This window comes from Caloenas nicobarica, chromosome 23, assembly GCF_036013445.1.
Source record: "Caloenas nicobarica isolate bCalNic1 chromosome 23, bCalNic1.hap1, whole genome shotgun sequence".
Taxonomy (NCBI): Eukaryota; Metazoa; Chordata; class Aves; order Columbiformes; family Columbidae; genus Caloenas; species Caloenas nicobarica.
Window position 1 is genome coordinate 1947111 of NC_088267.1, and position 20819 is coordinate 1967929.

Consider the following 20819-nt stretch of genomic DNA (forward strand, 5'->3'; position numbering starts at 1 on the left):
TGCAGGAGCCGAATCAGTGCTCGACTGGAGTCATCTCGATTTCCACGGCTTTTGCTCGGCATGAGCTGAAGAGGATCGCGTATCCAAAACAAGCGCATCAATTTTGGGGCCATGGCTTCTGGCGTGGGGTCGTTGTTCCTGCTTGTTGCTCAGTGCCGCAAAGTCCTGGTCAAGATGCAAAAGAAGCAGCTGTCGAGTATGGCTGATGTTGGTTCTTTAGACAGAGCAGCATTCATCTCTGGAGAAACAGAGACTGTGACAAAATGCGCGTGTCATTTGGTTTTGAGCTGTAGCTCAAAGATGCTGAAGTTCTCTTGCCGTTATTCAGCAAGATTGGATAGATTGGATATTAGGAAAAAATTCTTCACAGAAAGGGCTGTCGGGCATTGGAACAGGCTGCCCAGGGCAGTGGTGGAGTCACCATCCCTGGAGGGGTTTAAAAGGAGTTTAGATGAGGTTTAGGGACATGGTTTAGTGCTGGAGTTGGGTTATGGTTGGACTCTGATCCAGAGGGTCTCTTCCAACTGAAATGATTCTGTGATTCTGTGAGTTGGCGACGCGGTCCAGCCGCACGTGGTTCTCCTGCCACCCCTCAGGAATTGCTCACTGGCCGCTGATCTTGCTCTGACAGTAAGCGATGCCTTTTTCAGGGGGGATCCAGATGCTTATTTGGTATTTGCAAAGCTCACCAAGGTCGCAGGGCTGAGGTTTGTGAAATGCAGAGCACGGCTGTGGGCGGCAGGGGTCTCGGGCTCCCGGAGGGCGCCCGGGCTCAGAGGTTTGTTCCCAGATCCAAAATTAGAAAGTTGCCAATGTTTTTTTTTTTTTTTTCATTGAGTTATGAAAATCGCTGTTTGACTGAATTGAAACACTGGGCAGCTGTGAGCAAATGAGGTTCAAAGTGGGTGTAAGAGGTGGATGGAGCTCAGTGCAAAGAAAAGATATTGCATTTTAATTATATGTACCTGTAACATACCACGGCAGGTTATGGTCTTGGGATATGGGGTAGAAAAAAGTGAAATCCAGGTTCTGTTTGCACTGAAATATTTCCGTGCATGTTTGGGTGCTTTGCTGTGGTAACCAGAGGGGCTATTTTTAGATTTTTTCCCAAGATACTCCTCTATACTACACTGAGCTGCTTGGGAAGCGGGCGTACAAAGCTGGCCAAGAGGTTTTCAGGTTAAAACGAGTATTAATTCAGAAAAATTCCAGAGGGTTATGTTCTTCAAAATTGATCAGTTTATGTGTGGGATCTGGTTTGTGCTGCAGCGATCTGGACTCGATAGCGTTGTGTCGCCTGCTGGTTGCTGTGGCACGACAGCCGTCGTGAAGGACTCGTCTGAGGAACCTCAGTGCAGAAACTCGTTTTTTCCGCAAACAGTGCGGGGAGCGTTACTGAGACGAGTGCGGAACAACAGACGTTTTCGGTTTTGTTGGCATTAATTGAGACGGATGTGAAGGATTTTTTATAAATCAGTGCAGCGTTGAGAAGGCCTTCCTCACTTTGGAGATGTGCTGCAGCGTGTCCAATACACGGAACTGTCATCAATACGATAAACATATGGTGAAGGTGCACAGGATCCACCGGCTTGTTATTTAACCTGCTCTGAAAACATAAGAGCCCGTGTCCTCTAACGGGATTAGATATTACATTTAAAAGCACTAAGCCTGTTAGCACAGCGCATAATTAAGCCCTGGAATTCATTGCCAAGGAAAATCTTTGGGTGAATCTTAATAACATTTAAAAAAGAGACAGACACATCTATTATTAATAAAACTAGGCGTAGATCCGTTCTGTGAGAGGTATAAAAAACAAAGCTGCTTAAGAAATCATCTTACACGTGCAAGTCAAACACTGCCTGCCTAGCAAGGAGGCTTTTTTGTTTTCCTTTTCTGCTCGCCCTTGTGTTCTGATCTGCCCCTGTGGGTGCCGGTGATGGGAGGGACGTGCCAGGTCCCTGCGCAGGGATGAGGGAGCTGCCGAGACCCGGACGGGGCAGCCGGGGCCCGCGCAGGGCGCTCGTGCCGTTTGAGGCCGTTGTACCCTTTAGCAGAGAAAAATAAAACAGAAAAAGGCGTCAAGTCCTCCAGCAGCGCGGGGTGTTTCCGCAGCGGTTTGCCTGTAAACAGCCAAACATGGGGCTCGGGGGTCACTGGGTGTCTGAGCTGCAGTCGTTTTGCTTTAGAGCTTTTTAAGAAAAGCAGGAGGAGCCAATAAAACCGGCGACCTCGGACTATTCCTGGGCTTTCACAGCCCCCGCTTTGTGCACCCTCCTAAGCAAGCGTGGTTTTTTTCATCAAGACCCCAAGCTGGAGGTGAGGAGAGGGAGGATGGGAACCTCAGTATCTTCACCCTGCAGCTTAGAAGTTGATTTTATGCCAAAACATCGTTAATTTCTGACATCTCAGAAATTAAGCCTTTGCTGTCTGCTCTCGGTGCTGAGATACGTAGGTCTCGCCGCGTAGCTCTATTAGCTCAATTTACCTTTCTCTTCCAAGACAGTTTTAGCACTAATTGACCAGAATTCAAACCAGCTTTTTCTCCTGGTGATGTGGGTTCATTGCTTATAATTGACCTGCTTTTCTGGCAGTGAAGATTGCTCTAGTAGCCAGCATATACTGTGTGACTGCAGCCTGTAATTACTTCGATTTAAGCCCTTGAAGGAAAATTTTAGGAGCTTTCTCTGCTGAAATGAAACTGTAAAATAATATATATAAACGAAAAATTTCCAGGCTAGTCTTTTAAACATGTGAGCAGAGTCGGGGCAGGAAGCTTAGCAGTTCTGAGCTGGTGGCAGAACGCGGTTTTTTGGCGGAGGGGATGGTTTTGGATCTCCTGGGCGGGTGCCCAAGGGGGTGACTTCTGTGTCCCTCTCTCGGAGCTGCTGGTTGTCGTGCACCTTGCTGGCTGCCAGCACCTTCACCTTCTCAGCAGCCCGGCCGGGTTGGTGCCAGTGAGCACACACCGAGCCCTGGGCCCGGTCCAGCTGCTGCCCCCAGACACACACAACAGGGTCCCTTGCCCAGGAAAACAGTTAGAGATGAAGTTTAGTAGAAGACAGGACAGACTGCACTCGTCATGCACAGGGCATGGCCGGACAAGCGTGCTGACCAGCACTGTTTACACAGGGATGGCCCTTTTTATCTCATTATCCCCCTATTTTACCACACATGTTCCTCCCAAAACCATCTTGATCCCTCCCTTCCCCACTGCGGTTCCTTCCCTGAACATCCTATTGTAAGTCTTGTGCAATCCCCGAGTGCCCTTCCCCTGCAGCCCGTGTGTCGCACACCCCCGCCGTCCCACAGACGCTCCGGTGGGTTTCACAGCCGGACCCTGGGGCTGTAGCTCTCCTGGGGCAGCCCCGGGAGGACTCAGGCGGGGTGTCCCCTCCTCTGAGCCCATCATAGGGGTCCCCACCTGCCACTGTGCCCTGTGCTCCTCTGCGCTTGTGGGGAGAGGCCTGGGACGGGCTGGCGGCTCCAGGGGTGGGCCTGGAAGTAGCTGGGCAGGGTTTTATTTGGTTCCCCCACCTGCCATGGACTCTCTGTTCTCCTTTGTGGGTGTGCGCGTGAGATTTTTATTGCATAACCTCATCTAGCCCACAGAAGTGGCCAAGGCCGTCATGACCGTGTTCTGGACAGCAGTCTCCACCAAAAGGCGGTGTTTCTCCCTTTTGCTCATGGCAGGAACAGGTGTCCAAGGGGAACAGCAAACCTTTAGTCAAAGAAAACATCATAAAACTTTTTCTGGGAAGGAGGTGACTGCCCATCAGCAGTTTTTCTCCAGCACCTCTCATGTCTGTACCAGAGAGCGGCTTTCGGGCTTCATCCTGAACCTGGGGGCTGCCCGTGCCTGGGGGGTGGTGTTGGAGCAGACGTCTTCCCTTCGGGTCAAGACATAGATGAGCAAAGTGTCCAGCTCCAAAGCCTGGGGCATTTCTGAGCATGTGTGGGTGCCTGAATGGGAGCACCCAGGGATATTTTAGGTGCTACGTGACCTCTAGTCAAGTTTAGGCATCTTAGGCGTGGTGTCTAGTGGAGTTTGGGCATCTTAGGCCTCGCTCCAAGGCAGCGTGGAGTGTGGCATGTCCGGGTTGCTTTCCTGAATGTGCTCACCACCACAGATGCCAAAGCCATTCAAAGATGCCAAACCAGATGCGAAAACATCTGGACATCACCTAAAGCTCAAAGATTTTCTCCGTCTTCTGCGGATGCCCAGTGCAGAGCATTGGCTGATCTCCAGCAGAAGGTCTTTTCTGTTCTCCTGCCTTGGAGGTAATAACACAACTACTGCCACGAAAATGGAGAGAGCGGGAAACAAACGTTGCTGTTCGAATTAACCTCTCTGGGATTCTTTTAGAAGACAGGAAAAATGACAACCTGATTTACAACAGCCCTTTCCTGCCTTGAAATTCTCTGTGTGCCTGTCCTGTCTCTCTGCATCTAGAAATAAATCATCAAGCGCTTCAGAAATGCGCTCATAGGAATGAGCCCTCTTATTTGGCCACCATATGTGCCTGATGGCTCAAACACGCTTTTTCAGGCAGCGCCGCCTCTGTGTTTCTCCTCCAGACCCCCCGAGTTCGAAGCATTTCTTTTACATTTAGACTTTGCGATTTTTTTCCTTGGTTGGAGTCTCTGGGGGCTGCAGAAGGGACTGATTTTTCAGATTGCGTAAGGCTGTTTCGGGGACTTATAATAGCAAACTTAACAAGGGTGAGCAGACGAGTTTTAAAAGCTTCATCCTCCAAAATGAGCGGGTGTGCAGGGTCCACGGGCCGTGGGGTCACAAAAGCTGGTGTAATCGCAAACCGTTGAAGCTGCGGTGTGGGACAAGGCCGGCTCTGGGAGCTCAGATGCAGAAAATGCTCTTCTCTCTTTCCACTTTGAAAAAATAATAATAATAATAATAAAAAAATCTAAACTAAAACGAAGCATCAAGGTTTGTCCTTCTCACCTCACGTGGCAGAAAAGGCAATCAAAAGGCAAACAGGGAGGACTACCAAGTATTTCGTTTCTCTTTCTCTACTCAGTAAAATAACCAATAAGTCAGTAAAATAACTCAGAATGCTGAGATTTTTTTGATACCTTTGTTTCACATGTATTTATTTGAATTTACTTTTGTATGTGACCTAAAGTCTTAATTTCTTAAGTTCTAAGTTACTACACCTTATTTGGAAGGGCCTTTTTGATTAATTTCGTTGTCGTGTCTACAGTGTATGTTGGTTTTTTTGCATGGAGTTCATTAGCGAATAATACACAACTGAATGTATGAACAATACATAATGAGCACAGCGAAGGTGCCCAGGTGATGTTTCTGGCGGTTTGATGAAGTGTAAAATAATGCACAGTCCTGTCCACACGTGCTTTGCCGAGCGGCACTACCCGAGTTTGGGCAGCGGGGCCGGGACTCCTCTCATCTCCCTCCCGTTGGGACGTCACCAACCGTCCCCTTGCAATCCAGCGTGACTCACCTGCTGCTCTGGATGTGTATCTTGCGACGGGGTGAATCAACTCTAGGACTTCCTCCATAAAAGGAGGTGTGGAGGTGTTTACGTTGTAGAAATCTGAAGTTGGGTGAGATAAATTCAGCCATGCTGCAGAGGACAGGCATTAATATATTTTTATTAGCAATAGCTTAGAGGTCTGTGCTGCCAAGAATAGCAGATTGGGAAAACGTGTGCAGGGTTAAAACCCTTTTTCTCTGTATTTTCAAGGCTTTCTTTGTGCTATGAAGATGCCAAAGAGGCGAGGGAGCCTTGAGGTCCCTGGTGTTCAAACTACCAAGTAGCCACAAGGTTTTTAACAGGCGGTGGCAAGTGAGCAATGAGAGCGGCTGCCACGCTCGGCTCCTGCGCTACAGCCACCGGTTAATATTGTACATGGCTGCAGTAAATTAGAGATTCGTTAATTCTTGTCTCATAACAGCCCTGCTGCAGAGCTGTGTTAAGTAGCCGATGTAATGTAAGCACGTTGAGTAGGTACAACAGTCGCTCATCATTTTGCTTGATTGTGTTTTTCCTAGTGTATCCTACATTTAAGATTTTCCCGAATTTTAGCTTTGCACACAGTGTTTCAGAGCCGACGTTGCTGTGCTGGGAGGTTGCAGAGGAGGAAGACGAGCTTGCTGCAGAAACTCCTGTTGCAGCAGTTTGAACGTTATCATTCAGCGGATGCATATTTCTGCACTTAAAGAACAAACGCTGTAAATTTGGAGGAGCTGTGCTGTGTGCATTTTCTTATACCTCAAAGAACTGAAATCCCTGCTTTACAAATGCAAAAAAGCTCAACTGACTTTTAACTATAAAGTTATGCTGGTTGTCTGGATGATGCTTTTTTTCCCCTTTTTCGGTGTTGTTGGGCTGCTCCCGCTCTCCCTTGAGCTTCCATCAAAAGATGCTGCCTGTTAGTGGCCAAATGTTGCGTTTAGCCACAGATGCAAAACTTATGATGTTTTATTATTGAAGTTTGTTAAGAGGACACAGTACACTAGTAAAACTATTTTGGTTTTCTGTTGCTAATTCTGACTTGAAAGAGGGAATATGAGCTGACAAAATGTTGCGAGTTTCTTTAGCGAGAAGCAGAAATGAGGTAATGCAATTAATGCAAAGAGCAGCAGAAGCTTCTGGTAGAGCTCTCGTCATGGGAAATAATCCTTCCAAGAAAATTTACTGATGCGTGATTACCTGGCTTCACAGTATATGAATATTTGTGGAGTTTCACTCCAAAACACACACTGCTGATGTTAATGTCTTAAAAGTTTTATGAGTTTCTTATTGCTGCTCAATATACTGGATTCGGAAGGACCGTATTAAAAGTTGTTTGCTTATCCTCAGGTCCCAGCAGAGGAGGCAGCTTTAGGGAATGCAGGAGCGTTTTGTCTCTAGAAGAAAATAAGAGCTGTCGTCGTCCATCCCCATTTAATACTGCATGTCAGGATTAGTCTAGTTTTTCTCTGATGAGGATGTATTATTCCATGTTTCTTGTGTCATTTGGTATTTTACTTCTTCCTGGGTGAGCCCATGGCCACGTGCAGCATAAACTGTCCTGTTTAAATGCCACTGAGAATCTGGGGCCAAATTCAGCCTCAGAATTACTCCATTGAACTGAACGGGCAAATTGTTCCAACCAAAATGATTCTATGATTCTAAATATGTTGGGATGGAGCAAAAAAGTTTTGGGTGTTAGTCAGTTCTTAGTTGCACTGGAGTAAAGTGGGAGCGAAGGGATTGACGCTGGAAGGTCAAGCCCTGCGTTTCCTTTTGCGCACAGTCTTTCTCCAGGGTGTGTGCTATTTATTTTTCTCTATTACCCCTCCCACCCTTTGAGTATTTTATATATACTTTTGTTAGTTATTAATTTCTTTTACTTGGTTTCCCGTTTGGGGCTTGGAAGCCCCATCTCACTGCTGGTGTTTTGGCTTTTCCTCCCAGGCGCCCCCGGGGGCTGTGGGCACAGGGCTCCCCCCGCTCAGGAATTGGTGGGCAGAGCATCCTTCCCTCTTCTGTCTAAGGGAAAATGAATATTTCACATGGCACAGTTGATAATTTCACAGTCCGGAATGATTGCGATTACTTGAAAAGTGTTGTCAGGGTCAAAATTAAGGAGGAGGAGGTTTTAGGCAGCATGAGTGAATTTTGGTGGATATTTCTATGGCATCTTTTGTCTAAAAGGCTGACGAATACTCATGGACTATATACATACGGTACTGCCAAAAAGGAGATGGCTCAGGGGTCGACGGCTGGTTTTACAAACAGGCATTTAGGGTCTCGAGATGAGCAATTTCTAATGGGACTCGGGAGCTCTACTGGGTAGAATTCAAGAGACGTTTTCCAGTGGACATGACGATGGCAATTTGGGACCGTTTAACTTCTCAAAAAGTGAAATGGAACTTTTGGTTTTGCACAGTTTTAGAAGGGACGTGACACCTGCGTACACAGTGTAATTCAAAATGCATGGTAAAAATGCTTATTTAATTTTTAAATTAACGCTTGTTATGTATAGACACCCATTCTGCTCAGTGTGGACCGGCTCTGTAATTCCTTGTTTCACGTGCGTTGATGTGGTTATTGGGGTGTTTGTCCTATATTAGTCTATGTCAGTGGTTTCCAACCTTTTTTTTTTTAATTTGTAAATCTTACATTTTTCCAGTGGGGTGCAGTCATTTGCATAGCAAATTTAAGCTTCCAGGCGCTGGGTTTGCTTTTCTTAGTTACAATTCACAAACCCCTGCGGATCCCCAGGGCTCCCCAGGCACGCTGGAAACGACTGGCCGAAAATTAATAGGAAGGTTGTACAGAAATCCAGAAGGGAAAGGAAAAAGAAAGGCAGCTGTGTCCCTTCCCCCAGTGCAAACTGGACTGGTGGCTCTGAAGACGCCACCTCCTGTCCCCTGGTACTTTGCAAAACCGGGTCGAGTGGGAACCTGCTCAGGTGCTTGTGCAAAAAATATAAAAATAGGGTAAGATGTTGCTCAGAGACATGTATGTAGTTTATTCCAGCAGTGCAATAAGCATTGCTTAAGGCTATATGGTCTCTATAGGTACATGATGGCACCAGCGGGGCCGCTGGGAGGCAGGACGCACGTCAGCCCGGCTATTTTACTCATTAATTTCTGCCAGGTTGCAGCAGCCTCCCTCCCCGAGCGCTTTGCGGAATACGTGTGCTCACTCGCATTACTCATAGTTGGCTGCGATTTCTGTTCGCAACATATTGTTTGACAAATGTCAATTCTGAAGGAAAAAATAATTTAAATTATTTCTCCGAGACAAAGTTTCGGATTTAACGTTGAGCAGATGCTCCGTCTAAAATTAGCATAATGATTCCTCATGCCTGCTACTTACCAGGACATGTGTCTTTAATGTAAGTGTTGGAATAATGAAACTTTGCAGTGATTTTTTTGAATAATTGCAGATCCTCCTGCACGCTTTTGAAACGTTTAACAAGCACGGGGAACTTTTCCGTTAAGGAACGCTGCTGTTCCCATCTTGCAGATGTGGAAAGTGAGACGTAGAGCTTGTCGGTGGCGCTGACTGAGCCGAAAACTTCTGAAGATCTCGTTGCATTTGTAGGGATTTACAGTTCGGGTTGTAAAAGGCTGTTAAATGTATCTGAAATACGTTTGGTTCACAGGTTTCTGCTGCTCCAGCTTTCCCAAGGGGAAGGATGACACAAAAACCATATTCCCTGTCCCCTCTTCGAGCAGGATCCCGATTGCTCATACTTGAGCTTAGGGCCTTAAAAATAATAATAAAACCACAACAGCATTTTTAAGTCTCCAAAGAGCTTCCCCAGATGGGAAGGCTGTGACACAGAAAGGTGAAGTGACTTGTTGATAGTTGCTCAGCAAATCCGTGGGAGAACTGATAGGAAAATCCCTGAGTCCCACGCTGCAGCAAAGGGGTTTTTTAGGGGAACCTCCTTTCCCCCGGGTTACTCAAACGGCAGCTTTAGCAGTCACGTATTTGCAAAAACTGAAAATCCCGACTCTGCTTTTGGCTTCTGTTAATGCATTTTAGCAGCAGGGACAAGAGGGATGAGTTGGAGAACGGCTGGAAGCGCAGAGCACCGAGGGTGCTGTGCTGGGAACCCCTGGAAAAACGAATAGAGCTCAAATTAAAAAAAAAAAAAAAAGAAAAAAAAAAAGAAGAGGTGGGAATGGTTTCAGTGAGGTCTGTTCAGGCAGCGGGGAGTTTTTTGCACACCCTGGCCGCGCTGAGGTGAACAGGGGTGGGTGAAGGATGGGGAGGAAGAGTCTGAGCTTCAAATGAGGGGTGAGATGTGGTTGTTTGAACCATCCTTGACCTGAGGACAGTCCCTTTCCTGGCTAAGTGCTGGTTTCTAACAAAGGATTTCCACAGAGCTGCCCAGCGTGGCCTGGACTTAACCCCGTGTGCTGCTGACCCCGCTGTGGGGAGAGGAGTCTCAGGGGAACCGGGGCCTCGGTTTTCCCATTTAAGCAAAACCGCACTTTTCCACCCAAGAAAAGCCACTGGGCAAACACCTTTGTGCCGATTGCCTTGAATGGCCACGTTTGTACCGTTCACGGGAAAAACACCTGGAGTTTTTTGGCTGTTGGAGCACAGAGATCAGCCCCCTAAGTGGGAAGAGGCCGTTTGGTGTGATGGGCAGAGTCAAGGATGCTGGTTAAAAAATAAATTAAAGAAACTATAGCTTTATTTTGAAATGAAAATCTTAAACGTGCCCATGTTTGGCCCCGCGTGGTGCACTTTAAAACCAACATTAGCACTTTGCAGCTATTTTTGTGAATTCCTGGGGCTGTGTCTTCTATGGACAGAGATTTTATCACGGCAGAGGTGCCGAAGCCTCCCAGGGTGCCCTTGCAGACTGGAAGGTGATATTTTAATATGTGCTTCTCACAGCCAGTTCTCGGTTCATCCCATGTGCAAAAAACAAAAAGGAAGGAAGACGGTGGATGTGTCAGGAGGAGATGATCTGTCTGTCCGGCCTAGTAAAACCAGAACCATGGTGAGGCTGCTGCTGGAATCTGAGGCGCTTACACCAAACCAACCCGAACAACAACAACGAAACGAAAAAACCCCGCAAAACCCGGGGTGTGTTTTGGGGCTAAATCGGGCAGTTTGAGGGGCGCAGGGCGCGGGCAGGCCGGGCCGGGGGCGCTGCACACGGGTCCCCCGACACGACCCCCACGCAGCCCGGGGCGGCCGGGCCCCCCCGCTCCGCGGGGCTCTGCTCCGCGCCCCGGCTGCCGCGGCGGGGCTGGGTCGGCGGGGAGGAGGATGCGGGGAGGAAGGAGGGAGGGATGAGGGGGCGGCAGGGCCGGAGCCCCAGCCGGGCCCGCAGCTCCCGCCGTGTCCCCCCAGCCCCGGGGCCTCGTCCCCCCCCCGCCCCTTCGGCTCCTGCGGGCAAGAACCCTCTTTTGTGCTGGAAAAATAAGCGCTGGAAAAATAAGCGCTGGCGTGTGCGGGGCGGCTGGAGGGGGGACACGGCGTCTCCGACCCGCTCCTGTGCTCCAGCCCGGGGGAGTTCTGCTCCCCAGCCCGCCCCGGGTGTGGGATCGAGCGGCCTCGGCAGCGGCACCGGAGCCAGCCGGCGGTGAAGGATTCCCTTGTCTGTGCCCAAAGCCGCAGCAGCTGCTTGACAACAGGAAACAATGTGTAGTGAATGGAAAAAAAAAAAAAAAAAAAAAAAAAGGGGGTGGTGCTGCCTGAACAACTTCCCTTTACATCACTGCCCAAATAAGGAGCTTTAAACTGACCCTTTTCTATTGCAGCCCCGGCAGAAGATCCCCCTGGAGTGCCAGGGTCCCCACGGCCGAGGGCAGAGCCATGGGACAGGTAACGAACCCATCGCTTCGCTCCGCTGCCCGGGGTGGCCGCGTCCACACACACAGATCTGTATGTATTTCTCTGGTAGCAGCCGCGGTCAGCGCTGAGAGGGAAGAGCAGCCGATGGGGCGTCATTAGGAGCGCTCCTAAGACACGGGCATGTCTCGCTGGTGAGGTCACGGCGATGAGTAACCGGGAGTTACTGGATGTCGGGCTCCTGGATCCTGTAAACACCGAGGGGTTGTTTCTCTTGATCGGCCGCCAGACAGCCCGGGTGCCTTCCCTGGCACAGCATTAGCTGCAGCTCCGCTCTTAATTGGCAGCTGCTTCTAATTAAGGTGCTGAGAGCCTGGGACTTTTCGCTGGCTGGACCATGGGGCAGGGGTGAGCTGTCTGTCTGTCTGTCTGGGACGGATTTCCTCCTTATCACTCACACAGGAAAGCAAGCGGGGAGCAGAAGGGTTGTTCTTGGGCAACACGTGATGCGAGCGAGAAGCCGTGCGAGTGAAATCCCTGCGTGAGCTCCTCCAAACCGGCTTTCCCAACCCAGGGGCCAAAATATCTGCTGGGCTTCTGCGGGCAGGTGAGGAGGTGGGACCTGCTGGACGCAGAGGAGGAGGGTCCGTACCTGGGGCTGACCCTTGGGGTGCTTTATCCTTTTAAAGTGTTTCTCACTGCTGATTAGCACCTGCGCGTCAGCAGAAAATGAGGCAGCTTTAAAAATGCATTAAGTCTGAGTAAATGAGTGCTAATGATTTAAGCTTCTTAATCCTCCTTGATGGAAATTAATAATGCCTTTGATGCACCCAGAGGTGCGATCAGACATGCAGACACGCGCTGAGCTGCTCTATGCAAATGTGTGGATTGTTATTCCGGAAAAAAAAGGCACTGTGCATTATTTTAATTTTTTTCCTCCTTGTTCTTTAGCTATTTGGCTGGGCATCGTGAAAGCGCCTGGCGCTTTTAGCCGGTTGCACTCTGGCGAGTGGAAGTGGCTGGGGCAGCTGACGCGGTGATTTATGGTGTGAGCAATACAATCCAAACCCTGCTCTGCTGCTGGAGGATAACCTGTAGCTTACAGGCTTTTAGTCTCCCTGGTGTTGAAAGATTATTAGTGTCAGCGCACAGAGCCAGTTTTAACCTTCTGGATGTCCTGATAGCTCCTTCATAGTAACTCCCACCTCTCTTATTTTATGTGGCTTCAGCAACCCCTTAGGAAGCTGTTTGTGCTTGTTGGGGACTGTCGCGTTTTTCTCACAGCCTCAGTGCTTCGGGAAGTTTACATTCTGATTTTTGTAGGAAAACGTTCGCGTGGGGTGGGACGTTGTGATTCTCGCTTGGCTCGCAGGTGTGAAAATGCTCCAAAGCCCATGAGTCTCCTTGTCCCCATCCCCGTCCTGCCGTCCCCTTCTTAGCAGGCAGGTCTAACCGAAGGGATCCTGGAAATAGGATTTATTTCATCTCTAGAGAAGTTTCCTTCGGTGGAGGGTGTGGAGATACTGGTGCAGGCGATGGTGGGGTTGATATGTGCTGTCCTGACTTGCTTCGGAGAGGAGAAGCCTTCTGCCCCCAAGGCTTGTCGGGCTGGGGAAGGACTCGCCACAGCCCTCATGAAGGAAACACAAAATCTGTAGAGGACTTGTGTAAACTGTGCATAAACTTTCCGAAGTTACTAGTTGATTAGTTAACGGATGTGTTACCACCAAAGTACTTGCAGCAGGTCCGGGCTCTGTGTCCTCTGGGACACGTTCAGCACACGTGGAGGTGGGTGCAGCCCTAGAAATGCCCTTGAGGAGCAAAGTTACTCCCCGCGCCTGACCATTTTCATCCTAATCCACAACGGGCACTTCTAATTTCTCCGTGCTGGACATCATCCATTTCAGAAACATTTCTACGTCTCGCTGCAGCTTCTCTGCTGTGCTTTTAGCATCCTAACAAAGGACTTCACAAAATCCCTTTCCCCCCTGCCCTGCTGAGCGGCTGCCCCAGGTGCACGAGCGGCAGAGGAAGGCGAGACGGGACCGCGGGCTCTGCTCGTTTGGTTTTCCTGGCTGAGCGAAAGCACATTCTCGCAGTGGGGGCGGAGGAGAGAGCAGAGCGGGGAGCCAGCAAACTCTGAAATGTTTGGAGTTCGCTCTTGAAAAATATACGGCAGCTGTCAATAGAATAGCTCAGTGTTCGGCTTGCGTAGTTTGCAGCGTGTGTGAGCGTGATCGGATGTGGGGAACTACAGAGGGGATCCGGTGGGGTGAGTCCCTGGAGAAACGGTTTCGAAAATAATATTTATTCTGAAGTGAACAACAAAAGCGCTGTTGAGAAACCTTCGCTGAGCCGCGGGGATACGGCACCGCTGACATGGGCGGTTTAGCAGTAATCGGAGAGAGCCGGGAAGTGTATCCCGGCCGGGGAAATCACCGCGGCCGTCCTGTTGATTGGGTGGCGGGTCATTAACGAGGGGCTCCTGGGAACTCCCTCCTGTACGTCACCGGCAGAGTCCCACGGACGTGGGGTGGCTCCTGCTGCCTTCGGATCGCTGGCTTTCCCCCGGCTCCGCCGCCTCTGTGCTCGGAGCCGCGCTGCCCTCGCAGCTCCCGGCCGCCTTTGCCGCACGTGTTGAATGCAAAAAGCGTTTGAGCAGAGTCGCTGTTTCTGAAGCACTTTAAAGCATTTGGTTTCTTGGCGAGGGGGTTCAAACTTGGGGGAAAACAAAAAGCACGAAACTAACTCTCTGGAAAGGAAAGCAATTTCTATAAAATATACATTCAGCGCCGTTGTCTCTGACTTTAAAAAGGCTGCTTGTTAGTAGATCTTTACAGCTCTGCTGGGATCTGCAGTCAGCAGGGCCAGTTGGGATGCAGGGAAATATTTATTCTGTTTTCTGTTCTGCCCATTACACTTGCTGAATTCTTCCCACCTTCCGCTTGTTAATCCAGACCCGTTTCTCGCTGGTGCTCCCTCTCCTGGGCTCTGCCGAGACCACCTTGCGAGAGGACACTTGTGATTAGTGCTCCCGCTGTGCTGCGACTTGAATTCAAGAAAATGGTCTTTCCCAGGCCGGCTTTACATGGCCAGCCGGCATCTCGGGCTCTATAATCGGTGCAGTAATCAGAATGGAGATTTTTATCCTGCCTGGCTCTAATTACATGCCTGCATAAGGTGAACCTTTTAATGAGCATGAAAAGACGCATTGTGTGTCAGGGAGGGCCTGCGTTAAAGGGACTAGGGGATTATTCAGTCATTCAAAAAACTTTTGGTGAAAATAAATGTGCAATAAATCTTCCTTATCCTCCACGTTGCCTCGTTTTCTTTGCAAAGCCCTGCACCAAGCCCAGCGGCTCCTCCCTAGGAAGCCCAGGCTGTGCCCAGCTCCTGTAGCACTGGTTTTTTGCTTTGCCCGCTTTTCGGAGCTTTCTGAGAAGGGGAAGGGGCTGCACGAGCAGCGGGGCGAGCGGAGGAAACCGGCCGTGCAGAGCTGGAGCAGACGAGCAGAGACATCCCGGGCTGTTTACCGCAGGGAAATCTTCCGAGAAGCCTTTTCCCGAAGAAGAATAGTAACCAGCCCATTTAAACACACATAGATGGTATTTTTGTAACACTTTTTATTTTTTTTTCAGTTGCATGGAAATTTCGGTTTGGGGGCACTTTCCTTCTGGGAACCGCTCAGCCGCTTTTAAGTGGGATAACTAAGAGGAAAACACGGGTGAGATCAAGTTTTCCTACTTTCCCCAAACAAGCTGCTGTGAGCAGGGACTGCTTGCTCTTCACTGCCTGGAATACAGTACAGGTACATCTCCGTAGGCACAAAGCGCTCACGGGCCGTGGCCGCAGGAGCGAGCAGACGGGTCAAGTGCTCAGCAAACCTGTGAGCACAAGATGCAAGGCCAGGAAGAATGAAACTTTGACTTTGCAAGCACACAGGAGCTGGTGGCAAATGGTACGAACTCAGAGTTGAGCATCTTCAGCATTGTGGGAAACCTTATTATACACTGATGATATAAAAATATTAATTTTTTTTAGTGCAAATGAGGCTTTCAGTTTCAGCAGCTTCTCAGTGTCCTGATCCGATGTCGTCTTTTCCGTGCCGTTTATCCGGCCCTTCCCTTGTTCCTTCCTCCGACTTTGGAGAGTCACCTGCTCGTTTAACTGTTACTCAGGCTTTGCAGCCCTGGGAGGCTTTGGGGTTTCAGTTCTTTTGCTCTGCTTCTCCATTAGACCTACAGATTTTAGGCAGGAAAGCAAAGTGCGTCAAAAATTGGCTGGATCCAGCTGAGTTCAGACATGGGATTTGGGTTTCTCCACTCACGTTGCTCTCAGATGCAGCAGGACCCGACGGGGTTTGCTGAGCCCTCATTTGGTGGAGCAGTTTAGAGGGGAAACCTCAGGAGAAGCCAAGAAAATTGAGCCTGGCCCTTTTCCCAGCAAACCTGGTTTAAAGTGTAGTAGTTCCCTGAAGTCTATATTACCACGCTCCCATGTCCAGATTGAAATCCAACCTCTGCTTTGCTTTGATGGTCCCTTCTGAAGGGAAGTTCACTGTTTGCAGACCTCAAAAGGCACAAATTGGACACGACCATTAATTTTATATGCACCTACAGTCACTTTTCATAGGGCTTACTTAGATTTAAGTCTCGGATATACGTGGACTGGCTTTCTTCATCTTCAGGGGTATGAGTATTCTCTTTGATAGCCACATCTATATAATCTATATCATCATGAACCATGAGCCAGCGGTGATGCAGGAACCCACGGGGTGTTGCGTTGTGAGCTGGTTGTGTTCCCAGCTCAGGGTAGGTTATAATCTTGGAATAAAAGGCCAACTAGACAAGCGCCTCGCTGGGCATGTGCTCCCCAAAAGTAAGGTGGTGAGATAAGCTGCGGGTTGGATGTTGAGAGGTCTGTGTGAGCACTGGAAGCGATGGCAGCGCCACCTCCAGCCGTTTGATCTGGTGAAGGTCAATGAGTGGTTGTTATTCGGGTAGTGGGGTACAGGGCTTGCAAAAAATGGTTTTGAGACCCAAAGAGCTTCTAGCAGCTTTCAGGAGATTTCGGAGGAACACCCTGACTTCTCGTTGGTTCCTCCTGCCCCGAGACGCCCAAGAAAGAGTGTTGGATACAGCAGCTCTGCCCATTCCTTGCTGTTCGGGGGGTCACTGGGGACCCCAGGGGGTGCGGCGAGTGACCTGAGGCCAAAGCTGCGGGTTTGTCACTAACGGGAATGTGTTTCAGAGTTTTCCATGAGGCACCGCTGACTCTTTAAATAGCTGCCCACGGGTTTCCTGTGTTCCCTCCTGCCCTTTTCTTTAGTTTTTTTGGGTTTGTTCCCTTCTGGGGAGATTTACTAACATGAATTACAGCTAGAGAAAAATTGGAGATGGGGCTCAAATGAGCTGAATGGACATTAAAAAGAAAAAGTTTCATAAAGTTCATGTTTCGGAAAGCACTGGGGTGGCACCTGCCACCTGTAAAGCAAGAGCAGCTGCTGGGCGGGGTCAGCTGTGAGTGGGTAATTAGCTGCTAATTAGCAGTTGCCACCTAATTGCCACAGGGGTGTAAATATGATAAACTCCCTCAGAGGCTCCACAGCCACATATCAGCTGCAGAGGAACAAGTTACGGGTGCTGGGCTGGCTGGGGGATGGACGGGTGGATGGACGGATGGAGGTGTGATGTCCATTCCATAGGGACGCAGCTTTCAGGAGGGTTGAGCATTGCGTGGTATTTCTGGAGCAGCTCTCCTTAGAAGGGCTGTTTGCAGAAATTATTCTTTATACATGAGAAAACAGCTGAGGGATTTCCGTACACAAATTTGAGGTCTCTTGGCATCCCAGTGCTGGTTTGAACTGGGAGGTCTCTTGTGGGGGATGCCAGGGCTGGCAGGGGCAGGACAAAGTGTTCTTGTGTGTATGTGAACACGCTAATAACGTGTTGGGTCTTTGCACATTTTAAAGAGGAAAATAAAGTTTTGGTCATATTTAAAAGAAAAATGCCTTCATTTTGAAGATGCGGAGTGTTGGACTTTGGGGCAAAAGAGTGCGATGAAAGGTCAGGCCAGAACCAAGTGCAAAAAGAGAGCTGTAGATATCTACAGAAGAACATGAAGCTTTTCTGAGTTGGAAAGGAAAGGAAAGCTGGGTTTTTAATTACCTCCCACAAACTTGCTCGTAGTGCTCAGGTATTTCCTTCATGACTTTTCTCGGGCTAAAATTAACAAAACCTGAAGAGAAACGGCTCTTCCCCACCGCCTCACCACTCTGGTTACGTGTGAAAATGGGCCGGGACGCATCAGTGTGAGCAAGGTAGTTGGGAATAACGCACATGTTTCTTCTGGAAGTGGGGATCTCTGCTGGAGTTACCCTGCAAGAATTCGGAAGTGTTTCTGGCTGACATCCTTCTGTGCAGAAGTGCGTGCCTTGGTTCCCGCTTCTGTAAAACGGGGTTCAAGATGCTCTCCCCCCGTCGCGGGGGCATTGCCACACTCCCTCCGCAGCACTTGGTAAAACAACACAGAGTTTTTTCCACTAGTGTGAAAAATGCTAAGTAAATTGATGCTATTTTAAGTAATATTCTAAGTGCTTCATGGTACAATGGTTGACTACAAATAACTATGAAAATGTATTATGGTAAAGATTCATGGTTATGGTTCATGAGCACTCTGGGCTGGGAAGATGTTGCTTTTCAGCACTGGTGGCCCGGCAGCCGCTCAAAAAACTGCCAAAATGGGTAAAAAAGACCAAAGAATTGCCTGAGATCTTCCTTGCACCGGGTGAGTGGATGTGGCAGCAGCACGGGCTGGATCTTTACATCTGCGAGCATCCTACCGTAATGACTCACGTCTAATGACTTTACTGCCGTGGTTTGTACCATTACCAAGGTGATCCATGTTAATTCGAGGAGCGTTTATTAAACCCGAGCCCTTGCTGCTTGTGCAGAGCTGCTTTGAACGGCGCCGTTTGCATTCAAAGTGAGGAAATACTGCCAAAACTGGAGGATTTTTTCACAACCCCAAGGCAGCGCTGTGCCGGTTTTCTGCTGAAGAAAAAGCCGGCAGTGTTGGGTTTGTTATGCATTATGCAGGGTTTAGGTCTTTAAAGAAGTTAAGGGAAAGTCCCCGATGAGGTATTGGTTGCCTTATGGTCTCCATGGAATACAGTTGCGTTTTGATTCTGCCTGCAATTCATTGCCGTAGACGCGGCCGGCTGCCTTCGTGTGTGACCTGTCATCCACCTGCGGGGATTCGCTGCGAAGTTAGGAAATACTTTACATCCATATTTGCATTAATCAGAATTTGGAATTATGCAGAAGATAGGAGGCGGTGTGCCAAAATGGTAAACCAGCAGTTGTTTTTTTTTTTTTTAAGTACACGGGTGTAAAGCATGCTGTTTTCATGCTTTTGCACCGTGTCCGTGTCAGAATTAAAAACTGCCTTTCCCAAGGGGACACCCCATCTGGACCAGTCATTTTGTCCCACTTTGCGAGGGAAAATATTTTAAATTTTCTACTTGGGAAGCCGCTTTTGGAATATGGTCACGGATTCTGTCTCTATCTCTATTGCGTGCCTGTCTGTAGAGGGGACCTGACCACGTTCCATCACCAAGACATCACCTTAAAAAGTGATACTTTCACTCGATTTCCATCTCCGTTTGCGTGGATGGCTCCTCGGCACTGGGGTTGTCACCGCAGGGGCCGTCCCCGCTGCCCCGTGTGCACTGGTGGGTGTGTGAGAGCAAGAGCAGGGGATGTTTTCCATCAAACAGTGTTATTTCTGGCACCGCTGCTTTTTCTGTAATCGCTGTGGAAACTGTTTTGCTTGGGGGTTCATCAAGGAAACGCTGTAAGTTCTTCTAGGGAGAAATATATTAAGCAAGTGGCTGTGATACTGGTTTCATAAGGGCTCATTTTAATTGGGAACAGTGTTTTCAGGAGATTTTTACTGGCTGTGTTTCTAATGCAGTTGAGAAACATCAGAAGCGAAATGGCAAAGAGCAGCTGGAAGGCTGGAAAAGGGGCAGTTTGGTGTTTGGCCTCCGGTGCTGATTTGTGTGATGGTGCTGAACCGAGCACCGTGGTATGGCTCACAGATAACGTGACATCTCTGCACGGATACGGTAACAACACTGTTCGCAAATCGGGAAGAAACTACCGGAGAACTTTTAAAACTCATTTTGTAGGTGCAGCACGAAGCAGAGAGGTCCTGAGCGCTTGTGTGAAGCACCAGCATTTTGTGCAAATATTTGATATTAACCCTCACTAAACTACACTTTGAGCTGTTAAATTTCAGCAGTTCCTCATTAGATGTAGAAATAATCCTAATATCCTCTCCTATGAGGACAGGCTGGGAGAGTTGGGGTGTTCAGCTGGAGAAGAGAAGCTCTGGGAGACCTTAGTGCGGCCTTTCCGGACTGAAAGGGGCCGATAAGAAAGATGGGGACAGACTTTTGAGCAGGGCCTGTTGTGACAGGACAAGGGGTGATGGTTTTAAACGAAAGGAGGGAGATTCAGGCTGGACATGAGGAAGGAATTGTTGCCCTGTGGGTGGTGAGAGCCTGGCCCAGGTTGGCCCGAGAGGTGGTGGCTGAACCATCCCTGGAGACACCCCGGGCCAGGCTGGACGGGGCTCTGAGCAACCTGAGCTGGTGCAGATGTCCCTGCTCGTGGCAGGGGGCACTGGGGGGGCTGGGAAGGCCCTTCAACCCAAACCATCTGTGATTCTGTGATTTCTCACCATCATGTACTAGATGTGGGATGCATTGGAAGAATGGGCCGTGTGGTCCCAGCTTGAGGGAACTTACCATTGAAGGCAAAACTCAAAGTGAGATAATCCATAGATGGGGAAGAGAAAGGGTTACGATGGGCAGGCGGTGAGGTGGGTTTTCCAGCTTTCACGTGTGCTCTGTGTTTTATTTGTGGTCCTTAGGAGTGCTCTTTTTCATTGACATTTGTGGGGAGGCTGATAGCGGAAAGAGGAAAGGAGGTTTTGTCTGTGATATACATATTTGATGTTTTGCGATTATGCATTTTAATGATTACCTTAATAAGTTACTCAAACTCACCTCTCACTTTGTTTTGGGGTCTCTGGAGACTTTCTGTTTGCTTAACACTCTTAAAATCCTTATAGTGTTCAGCAAATGATTTATTGCTATTGGTTTATATGGCACCCAGTACAAGCTTCATGGCAGCAGCCTGCAGAAATTATGGTTCTTCCAGGACCACTTCAGCCACCATCAAAACAGAGGCTCCTCTGATTAACAGGAGAGCGAGATGGACAGATTCGTACAATCTGATGACCTCAGCAATTAATTATTTATTGAGCTTTTAATTTTGCATCCATCATTCTAGCTCTGTCTCCCCTGCCTTCCCAGAGTTGCACAGGGAGGTAAAGCATCAACAGATACCTTTAGAGGGGGAGGTTTGCAGCTTTGTGCAGAGCAGCTCGGCTGTGCCTGTGCTAACCGCTGAGCCTCTGGAAAGGTGCTATAATCTGCCTTGTCCTTGGGTAGTTCGAGTCTTC

General features: G+C 49.0%; 1 protein-coding gene across 7 annotated transcripts in view; it reads left to right on the plus strand.

Moving 5' to 3' along the window:
* Window positions 1-20819, plus strand: part of HIVEP3 (HIVEP zinc finger 3) — a 171900-nt gene that overhangs the window by 78014 nt on the left and 73067 nt on the right. Inside the window, exon 1 of one of the 7 annotated variants that reach the window (XM_065650330.1) lies at window positions 11828-11895. The exons of the other annotated variants lie outside the window; for them this stretch is intronic. The gene's annotated coding sequence lies outside the window, so the exon portion shown is untranslated. Of the gene's footprint in view, window positions 1-11827; window positions 11896-20819 lie in introns of those variants that run through there. 7 annotated transcript variants of the gene reach the window in all.